The sequence below is a fragment of the Adiantum capillus-veneris genome, chromosome 10, assembly GCF_014529385.1.
Source record: "Adiantum capillus-veneris isolate H3 chromosome 10, ASM1452938v2, whole genome shotgun sequence".
NCBI classification, from domain to species: domain Eukaryota; kingdom Viridiplantae; phylum Streptophyta; class Polypodiopsida; order Polypodiales; family Pteridaceae; genus Adiantum; species Adiantum capillus-veneris.
Genome location: NC_140940.1, coordinates 63,263,151 through 63,271,003, shown reverse-complemented (window position 1 = coordinate 63,271,003; position 7,853 = coordinate 63,263,151). Strand labels below are relative to the sequence as shown.

Here is a 7,853-nt window from a genome sequence, read left to right as displayed (position 1 = left end):
GCCCATGGTTTATTGAGTAAGTTGATCTCTACTCTCACAAGAGTAACGTCTAGTTTCCATGGCTTTGACATCAATGGTGATGAGGAATGTCATATTTGGTTTATTCATGAGTAAGTTGATCTTGGCGCTGACTATAGATCTGCGATAAGTTTGTGAGAACAGGTTGTAGTTTGCAAATCATATAGTTTCTTTCATTATATTTGGATTGAAATTAGACTCAGATTTGATTGAACAGGCCCTTAAAAATCATGTAGACAAAAAACTGTAGGGGTTACCTTCTTAGGGCTCTTGTGTCATATGTGAGGCTTATATTTCTAGCCGGACTTTATGAATTTGTAAACCATAGATTTTATTTCATTATGTCTTTGATTGACATTGTAGAGTTAAATTGATTGAACATGCCCTTAAAAATCACATGGACAAAATTGTTGGGGCGGGTTATATTCTTAGAGCTCTTATGACATACGTGAGGCTTATGATTCTAAGTAGACTTTGTGTCATATTTTATCACTGAATTCATTCAATAGAGACGAGTTTTATACCAACTAACTTTGATCCCTGGAATAGTATGCCCATGGATTTTAATATTAGTGCTCCATATGATGATTTCCTAGACGATGTGTTGAATATTTTAACTTCAATTTATGATGCTCCAAGGTTAGTGCTTGGTATGATTGTCTACTAGACTTTATGTTGAGTATTTTAACTTCAATATATGATGCTCATGTAGTGACATGACCAATATTGGAGAGTTTGATGCTCTATCACTCGTAAAGAAATTCATATAATTTACAATGATTTATTACTAAACTTCTTGACATAGTAATTTACTTGATTTTGTGCCTTAATGATCATTCTATAGCATCGAATGCATCATCTTACCACCTGAAAACTTATTGTTCTAGAAATCACTTATTCGTCTCGGACATCGCCATTGTCATGCCATTATTGTCATGTCCATTGATATGAATAACGTCTCAGACATCGTCATCGTCATGCCATCATTATTATGGTGATTGTTACAAATATCTTCTCGGACATCATCTTGTGTCATGTATTTATGTGCAAATGTACATTCTTATTTTGTATACATACATATGTGCTATCTGATCGTCATGCCATCATTGTTATGGTCATTGTCTTGAATATTGTCTCCGACATCTTCATCCTCATGTCATCATTACTCTGGTCATTGTTATGAATATCGTCGCAGACATCGTGCCATCATTTTTATGGACATTGTTATTAATATCGTCTCGGACATCGTCATCGTCATGCCATCATGGCTCTCGACATTGTTATGAGTATCGTCTCGGACATCTTCATCGTCATGCAATCATTACTATTGTGATTGTTAAGAATATCTTCTCAAAAATCATCTTGTGTCATGCATTTGTGTGCACGTTTACATTCTTATTTTGGTATACATACATATGGGCATCTGATCATCGTGACATCATTGTTATGGCCATTCTTATGAATATCATCTTGGAAATCGTCATTGTCATGCCATCATTGTTGTGGCTATTTTCTCTAATATCGTCGCTGACATTCTCAATCGGCATGCCATGATTGCAATGGCCATTGTTATAAATATCGTCTTGGACATCGTCATCATCATGCCATCATTACTATGGTTATTGTTATGAAAAAATGCTCGGACATCATCTTGTGTCATGTATTTATGTGCACACATACATTCTTATTTTGTTATACATAGATATGTGCTATCTGATCGTCATGCCATCATTATTATGGCCATTCTCTTCAATACCATCTCGGACATTGTCATCCTCATGACGTCTAATCGTCATTCCATCATTGTTGTGGCCATTCTTTTGAATATCATATGGAGATCATCTCGTTATATATACATAAGTGTGCACATATATTCTTGTTTTGTTATACACGCATATGTGTTATTTGATCGTCATGTCATCATTGTTATGGACATTTCCTTGAATATTGTATGGACATCATCTCATGTCATGTATTTATGTACTATCCATTGTTATGTTACAAAAAGGACGGCATTGCAAATCGTCTCTGATGACATTTTGACTGTGATTATTTTCATTGACATTGCTAAGATTTTCTCGATTGTATTTCTTGAATTTATGATATTTACAGGTATGACCAAAAGTTAAAGTTTATCAAGAAATTTTCTGGTGAAGAGATTATGGCAGAATAAAGAAGTTTATGAAGACATTTTTTGGTGAGCAAATGTTGACAGTCTACACAAAGATATCTCTCTCTTGAGCCTTTAAAGGCCATTGTTGTACTTCAACAGGAAATGGCAGCCCCATTCGTTCCTCCCAGTGTCAATGGTGATCTTGACCACGAGGAGTCTCAATGCATCCTTAGAGAGGAGAGCCTACATTACGGGGTCGAGCCGCGGAGCCCGAGGATTTGGAGGCGAACCAATCAAATTGGAGGACGTACGCAAGTGTTGTCCCTCCTTTTTGTGAAAGACGTACTTTTCAGGAGGTCAAGTCGTGCCAAGGCAACGATACCATTGAAAATCTCATATTTACAACACAAAGGGCTTGTGCGTGTGTTGCTTCTATGCTTCATCCAAAAGGAACACAGTCTACCTAATAATAATCAAGTTACCATGTTCTTCATCCAGCAAGTCTTCATGCAAGATGTATTAAAGAAGCACGTCCTTTGGAGAGACAATCCTTTCAACACTGGTATCCGACTTGGAAGAGATAAAGAAAGGGCACAAGTGCATTGTGAGGATGCAGATCCGATGCTCCTACCAGATGAGCATGAACAAATTGTTAATATCGTGTGTCACGGGATACTAGCCAGCCAAGGATAGGGTGTTCTATGGCTACAAGAGAAGGTGGCAGCCAAAGAAGTAGAAGTAGTTGTTTTATTGAAAAAACTTTCCAGAAACAAAGTGCAAAATGGTCCTCTCTCTCCCCTTCCTGAGGAGGCAAGACCAAGCCACGAGGCAGATATTCAAGAAACAGTGGATATGCTTGAGGAAGCATTGAACGCAGATCTTGAAGAAGCAATCGATATCACAGTTTCTTAAAGACATTGTAAACTGTAGTTGGAAATTTTAATGGAAAATTACCCCGTCCTTTTTTGAAACGCATTGTATTCTCTCTATGTCTATGGCAATGAATTCGTTTTGGAGTTGCTAATTGATGACTTTGTTGAGAATTGGTTTGTAGATGTCATTTTGTTTAGGATGTGTTAATGTTATTTTATTTGGTTGCCACATCATGTCCTCAATACTTATGTTAATGCGAACTCTCCTCAATACTTGAAAAAGACTTATAGATTGTCCAAAGGTGTGCATGTTGCTCCTAATTCAAAAAACTGAGATATATAGCTCAATAGTGAGCTATAGTGAGATAGAGTAGATACATCATCATGGAAAGATGTTTTCATTTTGCCATCTATCTCACAGGTATCAAGTCATCAACCTCTTCACTGTCTGAATATTCAGAAGTCACTTCCCACTCTATCTCATCATTGCTACACCTCTGCTCTGCCACCGTTTCATGAGTCTGAAGCACTTCAAATTATACTTCAGTCGCCCGTGTGGCTATCTTTGTGGGTGCATGAATGGGAGGCATGTTACAAAAGACATACACAAGGTCTACGGAAAGAGAAAGGCTTAAGCAATTTTTGCGCTTTGAGTGAACAAAGCATGAGAAGACCAATTGCACTCACAACTCCCACTGGATGTCGCGACCAAAATCACCATGGTCGCCACATTTTGTAACTCACCTATGTCTCCTCCATATTCTTTCCACCATACTGGGCCTAAAGAACATTTTACGCTATTAAGAACCAAGGGATCTCTGAAAGTTCCTTCCCTATTGGCATAATCCACCCTCTATTGGAATGCATCCATGCGAGCAGACATTTCTAAAGTCTCTCATTACCTCTTTTCTAGAAGCTTGTCCTTTCATCTGAAACTTTGGATCCAAGACAAGTGCAACACCATGCAATGGGCTGTGCATTTGAGCCCATCGTTTCTCCACAAGTTGCACAATTTGTGTTCTCTCCCTTGCACTGTAGTGGTTGTATTCTTTGGTTTGACGTAGCGCCTCAGACATGATCCAATAAACCTTTCCAATGACAAACTTATCTGTGTTGACAACCCTTAGTAGTTCCACATAGGGCTTACTAACCCCAACAAGTTTGTCAATGTTCCGCCAAGAGAGAGGATATTGCACCAAGGACACACATTTTTGAGTTGCTTCATGGTGGCTTGGATACTTGCTGAGCCAAGCCCCGCAACGGCGATCTGCAACAGTTTCTATAAGAGCGCTCACACTTCAATGAGATTATTCAAAACATAGTATGTTGTAGCGAATTGTGTGGCACATACAATTTGAAGTGCTTTATTCAGAGACTTGGAGCGAAATAAAGCATATGTAAACGGATGTTCTCATATAAACTTGACTACGTGATTGGCGTCAATAAGGAATTGTTTTATGAATGATAATTTTCCCATATCCTTTAGGAGTAAATTTAGGGTGTGTGGTGTACATCCAAGCCATGTAATTTTTGAGTAATTTTCCATAACGGCTAAAGCCACTCCTTTGTAGTTGGAAGAATTTTCTGTAACAATAGTTGTCACATTCTTCAGTCCACCCAGTCGAGCGATAGCTCGCTCATATACGTTTGTCAAGTAGAGAGATGTCTTCTCTTTCATTGAGGTATCAATGGGCTCCAAAAACATTGCACCTTTGGGACCAATTACCATGACATTAATCAATGGTTTTTTCTAACAGCTCGTCCATCCGTTGAGCGCTATGGTACAACCAAACGTTGGAACAAAGTCAAGCACTATTCGCTTCAGAATCGCTTCTATACTGCTCTTGACTTTGTCCACATACTCTGTTCGCATTTTATTATAACCACGATAGATGAATCCTTTTTTTGTAGTTGACATTAGTGCATCTTTGAAAATAAGATTTCTTATGACATTAAATGGGATTCCACAAGCCATGAAGTCTTGTGTCCACTTTAGATGCAATTCGAGCATGTCCTGCTGAGCGAAAGCTGCATGTAGAGTCCCAGGTGTAGTGACTCTATTGGATGTCCCGGGACTTGCATCCATCCCTCCCCTAGCACCATTTGGAAAAGTGTAAGGACTTTGAGGTGTTCAGGTTGTTCCCATTGAAGGTCCTTGGATAGCTCGCACGTCCTCTTGATCTACACTCACTTCTTCTATGTTGACAGATGACTCACCTATCATACCCTTCTGTCTCTTAGGAAGAAGTCCTACCTATTTGCATCTCTTTACATACCCTGCAAAATGGACCCATATATCTTTAGGCGGTGCTCCACATTCTTCCACATTGGGGCTAGTGCCGAATAAATGTTCCTTGATGTAAGTTGCATTGCCAGACCACTTATGTCCACAATGTTTGCATTCCACAAACGAAACTTTTTTGTCTTTTTCTATTTCCTCCACATATGTCCACTCTTTTCCTCGCACCATTGTTTTTTGAGTTCAACAAAATATTTCCTACAATCAATAGATACACTATGATTATAAATTTTCACCATAATCACGCAATGAGAAAGATAAAAGGCTATAGATATCATTTTCTAAATTAAAATGACGAATTAATAGTGTTAAGATAATATTTCAAGAAAAATCACCAATGGATATGACATTCCTCGCTACTAGGAGGTAACGAGCGTTTTCTCAAGACAACCTAGATGAGCGATGAAGTCATCTCACATTCCACTATCTATGGCTCTTGGAGTTCAACAAAGTATTTCCTACAATCAATAGATACACTATGATTATAAATTTTCACCATAATCATGCAATGATAAAGAAAAAAGGCTATAGATATGATTTTCTAAATTAAAATGACGAATGAATAGTGTTAAGATAACATTTCAAGAAAAATCACCAATGGATATGACATTCCTGGCTACTAGGAGGTAAAGAGCGTTTTCTCAAGACAACCTAGATGAGCGATGAAGTCATCTCACATTCAATATCTGTGGCTCCTAAGTACTATGCATGACAAATTTACTAGGAGGTAAGAGCTTTCGCTCGATTACAACCTAGTGAATTCTATAGGTGATCCACCATATTCACTTAGAGGTAAGAGCATAAGCTCAATAACAATTAAGTGAGTCCTACTTTATACCTTACACCTCACTTGGAAGTAAGAGAATCATCTCATAACAACCAAGAGGCACTAAGTGGACCTATTCTATGTCTATATGGATGTAAGAACATTTGTTCATGAGAACCAAAAGACCCTACATGTATGTGTATATCTTATCCATACTTAGAAGTAAGAGACCTGCTCAAACAACCAAGTATAAAAGTATTGTAATTTAAATAACCTTTGGTAACCTTTTAAATGCACCCGAAATGTTTATTTTAATATTCTAAATGAATGTCTTATCTACCTAGTGAATGATATGTTCCAAAATGTATGAATTACCACTGCATCTATACACATAGTATAGTTATGATAGATTTTAACCATCAAATATCACTTTTAGTATCTATTCTAAAACAAATAGAGCTAGCAGTATAGCCTCTAATTTTTAGAATTATGCATTTGCACCAAGACACTATAGCTAAAAAAATAGCCTCTAATGCTTAGAATTATTTATTTATCTATTCTAGAAGAAATAGAGCTAAGAGTATAGCCTCGAATGTTAAGAATTATACATTCACACTAAAACAATATAGATAAGAAGATAGCCTTTAGTGCTTATAATTATTCATTTATACTAAAACTATAGAGCTAAAGAAGAACTTCTATTGCTTAGAATTATAGATGATTTAATCTTTTTTTTTGTTTATAATGTTTTAACATTAGAAATAATCTATTTTCTTAAGGAATTGAAGGATTTTTTAAGTTGACAATTCAACCTTTCTATATCGGGGGTAACCTGACACTTTCGTGAAGGAATTGTCCCTAAAACACATAAATTTGGGTTTTTTGTCACGGGAACCGAATAATAGAGATAGACAGCAAAACGGAGGAAGAAATCTTTGTATTGATAGTGTTTGATACAACAGAGGAGCAATTGAATATATATATGGGCGCACTCCGTTGTACGGAGCTCGAACCTCCCGACCACCCCCGAGCTTCAATTCGCTTGCATGCAGCGTCTCACTCGCACTCTCACTCGCACTCGCACTCGCACTCGCACTCGCACTCGCACTCGCACTCGCACTCGCACTCGCAGAAGAGAGAATGGTGAATCCCCCCCAAAACGCACCACCTGTCCTTCTATTCTCCTCCAAAAAGCCTGCGACCTCTTAAAATAGCCGCTTTTCTATTTTTGGCGCTCGGTCGACTCGACTTGCGCGCCAATATACCTGCGAGAACAAGGTTAAAAAAAACGTGATCGTGAAGCGATCCGTAGAGGTTAGTTTTTTTTTTCAGCTGTCTTCAACTGAACATAACTCCCAAACGGAGCCAAAACAGCCCAAGTCCGTCTCATACAATCTTGTTGCCCTCGCTGCGCTCTTCGACGGCTATGTGATGGAAAATTTCCATAGCCTGCTCCGATTTGCTGAAAATCAACCTGCAAAACAGCATTTTCTACAAAAACGATGCAAAAACAGCAAATCCAACTTTTTTCCTTAATCTTTGGCCTTCAACGAGCATCAAAACATCAAAATCTCTAAAGACTCAAAGAACCAAAGTTGTTCCTTATAACGCAGGCTTCAATCGCTTCATACATCACTTTTTCAAAATCCCACGTTAACGCCTTCAAAAATGCCCCAGAAAGTGCCTTCCGGATCAAAAAATTTTATGGGACGAAAACAATCCACACATCCTTCTACACAGTGGACTAACTTTAAAATGACAAAAACTTCCTAGAAAACAAAATTT

General features: G+C 37.9%; 1 pseudogene; it reads right to left on the bottom strand.

The window, feature by feature from the left end:
• Positions 1–3,413: 3,413 nt before the first annotated feature.
• Positions 3,414–5,089, bottom strand: LOC147448950 (uncharacterized; annotated as a pseudogene).
• Positions 5,090–7,853: the final 2,764 nt, after the last annotated feature.